The following is an 8138-nucleotide window of genomic DNA, read 5'->3' as shown; positions in this document are numbered from 1 at the left end:
TAGTGTGGTTAGAATGTTGGACTAGGGCAGGGACATCTGGGTTCAAATCCCCATTCAGTCATTAAGCTTACTTGGTGAACTTCAGCCAGTCGTTCTCTCTCTCTCTCTCAGCCTGATCTTCCTTACATGGTTGTTGTAAGAATATCATGGGGTAGAAGGAAAAATAGCATTGCCTTGTGCTTTTTACAGAAGCAATTAAATGCATTATTAAAAATGTAATGTAATATAAGCATACACACAAATATATATTTAGAAAGTCAAAGAAGTCTATCTTCTCCTCCATTAGAGAACAATTACAGTATCATTCGGATAAGGGCTATGAGCTGGAAAACCTGTGCTACAGATCTCTAGAAAGTCTTAGATCCCTTTGCCAGAGGTGGCAGGAAGTGCATGCGGAGGCTTGCTGTCATTACTCAGGATTAGAACATTATAATTTTGCCTGTAAATTCATATTATCCAGGAAGGTCCAGCTAAGACCACACACATTTCCCTAGAATACTATAGTTCTCAGTTGGCTATTGACCACTGCTGGAGCAACATCTCAGGCTCTCCTAGCTTAAATCTCAACTTCCCTTTGAGCTGTCCTTGGTCCTGAAGCTGTGCCTCATGTTATTGCCTCCTGCTCTCTGGATTATTATTATTATTATTATTATTAATTAATTAATTAAATTTATATCCTGCCCTTCCTCCCAGTAGGAACCCAGGTCTGTATGACCTGCTTAGAACCAAACTGTATGTGACATTTACTAAGTACAGGAGTGGGGAACCATTTCCAGCCTGTGGGCCAGATGCTTGGGTCCTCCAACCCCCATGGGCCACCCATGACATCAGGTGAAGTGTTTCCCTTTGCCCACATGGTCCTACATCAGGTGTAGGACAGGTGGGTATGGCTTGAATAAGACAGCCTTGCAGGCCATTGCTGGCTTAGTAATTTACCTTTAAGTGCAAGTTTCTCCCCTGTGCCAGAATGAGGCGGCTTGAGCCAGATTGTGACCCTAGTGGGGGTTTTTTTAAGAGGGATTTAACACTTTGCCCTCCACTGTGGCCTTGATCCAGATCAGCTTCCTCCCCAACACACACCTACAAGTTGCATAGGGAGAGAAGCTCTGATTTGCTTCAATGACAGCTTCATTTCCTGCCAGCAGCCTTGCACCAGATGTTGCTTGGAAATTCTAAGAAACAAAAAAAATACAGTTTTGAAAGGTTCAGTCCTCTATCTTGATTCAAAATGGTGTCCAAAGATATCCAAACATAGACGGAAAAAACAGCTCCTTGATCTCAGGAACCATCATGCAAAATTTGGTTAAGATACCTTAAGAGATATCCAACTGCATAGTCAAGGGACAAACAACTTTGCAAAATATATAGGAGAGGCAAATTTGAGGCGTAGGACTCCAATCCAGATCAGAACCGTAGGGCGATATCCAACTAAATCATACTTGGAGTTGGCCAATTGAAGTCAATTGGCCTAAGAAACTTAAGTCAATTGATTTCAATGGGTCTACTCTGAATATGACTAGCAGTGGATATCGCTCATAATGCATAGGGGTTTGTTTTTTTTAAGGACATTGGCTTGTCCATTTTAAACTGAGTGCATCTCAGCTGCTGCTTGATGTAATATTAATTGTGTTCCTTGTTTTCTCTTTGCTGGAGATGGCAGCCACAGAACAAGCCCTTAGAGCAACTGAGTGGTTTGCTTGTAAGCAGCAGAAGTCATTCAGTTTATCGTAATGGGCTTTTTCTCATTTCCTTTTCCAATAGTGAATCAAAGACAGCAATAGGACCATCATTCCCTTAATGATCTCAGGTGTTGCTCTAGCAGCCCAGAGAATGAGCAAGCACTTGCGGTAGGCAGATGTGTGACGTTTTGCAGCTATTCATAGTTGATTACAGCTCAGAAGGAGGAGATATCGAAATGGGGATGGAGCAACTCCCCTATGAGAAAAGGCTGCAGCATTTGGGGCTGCTTAGAGAGAAAGGGTGAGTAAGAGATAACATGACAGAACTGTATAAAATTACACATGGCCTAGAGAAAATGAATGGAGAAAAGTTTTTCTTCCACCCATAAAACACTAGAGATCTTGGACATCCAGTGATGCTGAAGGTGGGCAGCAAGGTGGCCTGAAGGGGTGGCACAATGCAAATGCAGCAGCAGTAGGACTGGCACTCCTCCCAGTGCACTTGCATGACACCACCTCAACCCCCCTGGTAAGCAGCAGCAACTCACCTGCTAGGAGGACAGGGAGGTGCCTCTACAGCTACAGCAGCCTTTCTCAACCTTTGGTCCCCAGATGTTGCTGGGTTACAACCCCCATTCCTGACCCTTGGCCATGTTGGCCGGGGCTGATGGGAGTTGTAGTCCAACAACATCTTAGGAGTCCTAAGGTTGGGAAAGCTGTATTACAGCTTTTAAATAGCTTGCCTCTGGCTTTGGGATTTATCATGTGCTTTAATGAAGCCACAGAACTCTTTGCTTTGTTTTAAATATATTTATTTGTTTGTCTGTTTATTACAGATACAAGTCACTGAAGAGTTTGAAGTACTTGTGGCATCATAGCTGATTCTATTTATGGCTAATGCAAGACTGATTGATTTGTGATTGTTATCAATAAGTATTTGTATGATAATTTAAAAGTGGGACCTGCAATAAAATATCACAATGTGGACTACCCCTGTTGAGGTTTCCAGCCAGTCAACCATGTCCTCTTCCAGAACACTCCATTCCATCCCCCCCAACAGATACTCAGCATTTCATGAGTCTTCATTGGGTTTCTACAGATCTGTGTACTTCTGCAAATCTTGGAGTTTCCCCAAGCATACCGATATCTCCTTTTTCTCCAGTGGCCCCATTTTGGCACTCAGCACATGAGTTCATTATTAGAGGGATGCTTCATCTTAACACAAATTTACCCTGTAAGCTTGTTTCTCTTCTTCTGTTTTACTATTAGATACAAAATGCTGGTCTGATCCTGCAAGTCAATTCCTATGAATGACAACATGCCCTAGAGGTGTTATTCTGGAAGCCCATCAATGACCCCAATGACTGACTTGTTTTTCTTTTGAATTGCATTTTACGAGTCTGTTGGGTCCCAATATTGTCATCCTGCAAGATCACCTAGCTCCTCTCGAGAGTCACCTTGATCCACAGAAGAGGAACAGATTCTCTCTCTCATTCCTAAGTCTTCCCATGGGAAACAAGATGGATGCCATGTAAGGTGGATTGACCAACATTGGTCCATTTATGCTACTTATGGCTATATAGCGAGCTATGCAAGGAGCAGCAGAGGCTTGAATTGACTGAATCTCCTTCAAGGGAACATAAGAAATTCTATGGAACTTGGGTCTCAGGCGGCTTATGTTAGCAAAGCCACTTAAATAATGCAGATGGAGTCCAGAGGGGGGGAGAAAAGTCCTGATAACACTTTACTGAGCATACTGAACAAGGACAGTGCATAATTTGAAGAGAAAGGAACAGAGAGGTTTTGTCTTTCTTAGTTCAGGCTGTGTACATAGCAGGGAGGCAGTCAACCAAACATACATGCCACTCGGTCTGGTTGCTAAGCAACACCTCCAGTCACTCTCCTCTTCACTAGTAAACTTTAGCATTAACAGAATTAACCCTTCAGTTACAACCTGAATGATTTCTGCTGTTGCACTTCCAACAGCTTATATGTTATTGGAACAGCAATGGAAGGAAAGAAAAATCTATTTCCTGCCTTGCCAGAAACTGGCAAGAGACACAACTGCATATCTTGTCTTCATTTTTGATAGGGAATTACAATTCACATCAGTATCAGCCAGCGTGTCCAATTGTCAAGGATGGTGGCAGCTGTAGTCCAGCAATATCTAGAGCAGCCTTTCCCAACCAGTGTGCCTCCAGATGTTGTTGGACTACAACTCCCATCTTCCTGACCATTGGCAATGCTAGCTGAGGCTGATGGGAGTTATGGTCCAACAACATCTGGAGGCACACTGGTTGGGAAAGGCTGATCTAGAGGGTACCAGGTTGGGGAAGGCTGGTCAAAAGGCCCACGATGCAGCAACCTTGCTGACTCTAAGCAGACCTGGGTGTGATCAAAGCCCGGACCAGAGTCTGTCCGACACCCTACTTATGCCACCTTTCATTCCATGGGAGAAGGCTTGGATTTAAATTTAATAATTAGGAGGCAATAGGAAATTCCTGCCACACAGCCATGAAATGAACCAGTTGGGAATCTAAGACGTGGGATTAATTTTTGGAAGAGATGCATTCTTGCTTTATCTCTGTGTTCAAGGTGGATTGCAAAACATAATAACAGACAATGTGCATTGTAAAAATCCTTGTTGCACCATAACAATGACATGCAGCTATTGAAGGCATGTCATTTCCCCAGACACCTCTATCTAGAATTCTAAAGCAAGGCACAAGAGCAGGATCACCCACTTCTAAGCAGACTTGCTGTATAAGAAGAGTTCGAATGTTATCCAAGGAAACCTTAGCCCAGGGACAGGGAATCTTTGGCCTTTCAGAAGTTGTTGGATTTCCAACTCCCATCACCCCTAGCCACCTAGAAGGTCACAGGTTCCCCACCCCTGCCATAGATAAGTCAAGCACACACATACCGTTTGGTGAGGGCACTCCTTAAAACAGAGAGAAGCAACCTTTTGAAGAACAGAGACAGGCCACTTTCCCTTTGGAGTCATCTGTTCGGGGTCCACCAATCAGCAATGGGTATTGGAGTGCACATATTGCAACAGAGTGCAAAAGTAAATAGTATGGGTAAGACTGCTGGTTGAAAAAATAAAGAAACCTAAGGTTTATTGCTACTGGGAAATAAAGTCATTCAAGACTACAGACATACATGTGACCACAGTAGAGTCATGAGGCTGGCACTCACAAGTACTATCTCTGACTGATTAGAAAGGAAGAGGAAGGAAGTAAAGCTTGAGAAAAAACAAGCAAGCACTGGTTAAGGTTGCTTGTTACAAGCATTGGTACTTCACTCCCAACAGTGGGCAGGGTTGAAGTCAGCTATGAGTTGGGCCAAAGCCAAACAGAGGCAGAGCAACCCCCTTCCCCCTCCTCTCAGCAGCGTGCTGAGCATTTGAAATTGGTCAGAAGGCCACACAGAGAAGCTTAGCCATCCATGCCTTAATAAGCATCTGAGACCAGTTCTCATTTGTCTTAACAAACATACCCAGAGCTTGCAAATAATTCGTTACAGTTAACGAATTACTTGTAATTCATTCCTTTTTTGAGGAACAAGTGGGCAATTCCTTTACATTTTGACTGTAATAGGACTAGGAGTAATTTTATTACTTTTGTGGAATAATTGTAATGTTTTCAGCATTACCTTTGTGCATTACTTGTGGGGGGAAGCAGGGGAAGTCTTCTGCTCCTCTGATTTGTGGATGAAAATCATGTGCCTCAAACTGGGCTTCTGTACAGCGTTGCTCTTCCCTCATTTTCTGTGGGTGGGTAGAAGGCAATGAGGGAGGAGGTGGAGAGTGAGACGGGGTGGAGTGGAGAAAACAATTGTTTTTAAAAATGGATGGCGATGGTGAAGAATGGAGTGGAGGGAAAAGGGAGCCGGAGGGCAAAAACATGGATAGAGGAGGTGGAGAAGGAGGCAGCAGCAGAATGGAGATAAAGAACTGTGGAGGTGAAAGATGACAATGTGTGTGTGTGTGTGTGTGTGTGTGTGTGTGTGTGTGTGTGTGTGTGTGTGTGTGTGTGTGTGTGTGTGTGTGTGTGTGTGTGTGTGTGTGTGTGTGTGTGTGTGTGAGTGAGTGAGTGAGTGAGTGAGTGAGTGAGTGAGTGAGTGAGTGAGTGAGTGAGTGAGTGAGTGAGTGAGTGAGTGAGTGCTATGTTTGCACTTGGCACACAAAGTGGCCTCCACCACCCTACTGTGCTGCATTTGCAGTATTTTAACTTTTTTGCATCTCAGGGGTAAATGTTTGCTTAGGGGAGTGTCCCTTAGTTGGTGGCAGGGCAGGGTCTGGGAGGTGGTTTAATGAGAGAGATTATGCTTGCTGGCTGAGTGGGGGGGCTGCACTTGATTTGACGTGCAAAGATCTGAGTAGTGGCCTCTGCCTCCTTTCCCCCTCTCTTACCAGCAGAGAGACCACCATTGCCATCTTACCGATAAAAAGAATTATTCTACTACCTCTGTATGTGTGTGTTTATTTTTAATGTTGTTTTAGGCTACTTAGATGTGCGGCAGCCAAGGCCAGCACCTTGTAGGCGTTTTTTTAAAAAAGTGACTGAAATGTAATTGTAGTGATTACTTTTGAGAAAAAGCAAAGTAATCAGTTACTTTCAGAGCAATTGTAATTGTAACAGTAATTACTACTTTTTTGGGCCATGTAATAGTAACTGTGATTTATTGCTTTTTAAAAGTAATCTTCCAAACTCTGCACATACCCTAAAACATAGAACAGAAATAACACTACTATAAACATTCAGGTTGGGGAAATGCTCCAACAGTGGATCCTGACTCAGCAGTTGACGATTAGTGAATTATCTGAATGAATTTGGTTAGTTCAAAATGCTGCTTCATGACCGGTACTGTCAAGTGTTTAGCAATGTATTGTCATTTTAATTTGTTATGCTTTCATTTAAAGTTAACTTTAAATAATTCTAGAGTAGCCCCATGGTATGGGAGGTTTAAAACTGACCATCACTGCGCCCCATACCTTACGCAGCCTTTTCCAATTAACTTCAGACATGCATTTACAGCAATACGCTTTCTATCTTTGCCTAATGCTGATAGAGAGGGACGGATTGCTGGCATCCCGAAGGATCTAAGAAAATGCGTCTGTGGAGCCCAAACAGAGGATCTTCCTCATATATTACTACATTGCCCAATATACCAGACCCCGAGAACTAGATTTTTTAAAAAGTGGTTTGATGATCACGGGTTGTTTACGGAAGAGGACAAAATACTCTTCCTAATGTCTTATTTAAATCCAGAGGTGACCCACAAGGTATCTTTGTTTGTGATAGCAGCTAGGAAATTACGAGTTAATTATGTTCTAGAGTGCTAAATGAAATAGGTGTTTTATAACTGATATTATGTTTTAAACTGTATAGTAACTATAGTAAAAATTGCTGTACCCTTTTAACATTGTGTTGGCCTACGGCCCTGCAATTTATAATAAACTTGAAACTTGAAACTTATGCTTTCATTGTGTTTATGTGCTGTGTTTCATCTGAGACTTTTATATTGGCATAGCAACTCATAAAGGAAATAACAATAAAAGTTAACAGTTATACATCTTGATACCATCTTTTTCTACAATGCTATTTTTTATTATTACAGAAATGAAACAAAAAATATAAGCACATACATCTACATAAAATTAACAGTGCAACTCTATGCATCTCTATCTCACTCCCTGACTTAAACTTCCTCCTATACCTGCTTACCTTGGAATACACTCCATGGAAATCTCTGTGACTTACTTCTCAGTAAACATATAGAAAGCTCCCACTGTATAGCTACAGTTTTCAGATGTCCTGCTTCAGAGGATAAGGATGCCGAGAGTCAGTGTCCACTTATGGGATGGCCAAAAGTGTAAGGTCAGGCCAAGGCCAAATTGAGGAGGGGGAAGGGTTTCAACAAGGCAAGCCTAGCCTACTCCCGGGCTAAGGCCATACACACAGGGCCATCTGGTTCACAACCAGGTAGTACAACCCCTCCAGAAGCTGGAATACAGACACCATCCCAGCAACTTCCCCAAGGGACTGGAGACTTTTTATCCAGGAGTCTTCTAAGCCCCATCCTAGGCACAGCTGGTGGTCATCAAAGCTATCTGGTCTACTTGCGAGGAAGCTGCTCCGCACAAGCAGCCCATTATTCTCAAGGAGGACTTGGCTTTCAGACGGGCACTCCGGCCACTGCCTGTTCCTGCATCTTCATGAGCCAGGGCTCTCTTGGGCTTGGAGGTGGCTTGGCTTCTGCCTCGAAGCCTGAGCTCCCTATCAGAGGTTACAGCAGCTGGGATGGTGTAAGGCCTGATGGTCCTGATTCAGCCTCACTGCTGCCCAACTCCACTTCTTCTTCTGGCTGGTCCCCTTTGGGGAGGTTCAGATCCTCCTCTGATGAGGACTTCCTCGAGTGGGGGTGTGACAAAACAGTCCAGGGCTGATTGCTGCT

Source organism: Rhineura floridana, chromosome 17 (genome assembly GCF_030035675.1).
Source record: "Rhineura floridana isolate rRhiFlo1 chromosome 17, rRhiFlo1.hap2, whole genome shotgun sequence".
NCBI lineage: Eukaryota > Metazoa > Chordata > Lepidosauria > Squamata > Rhineuridae > Rhineura > Rhineura floridana.
This window is presented reverse-complemented; position numbering follows the sequence as displayed.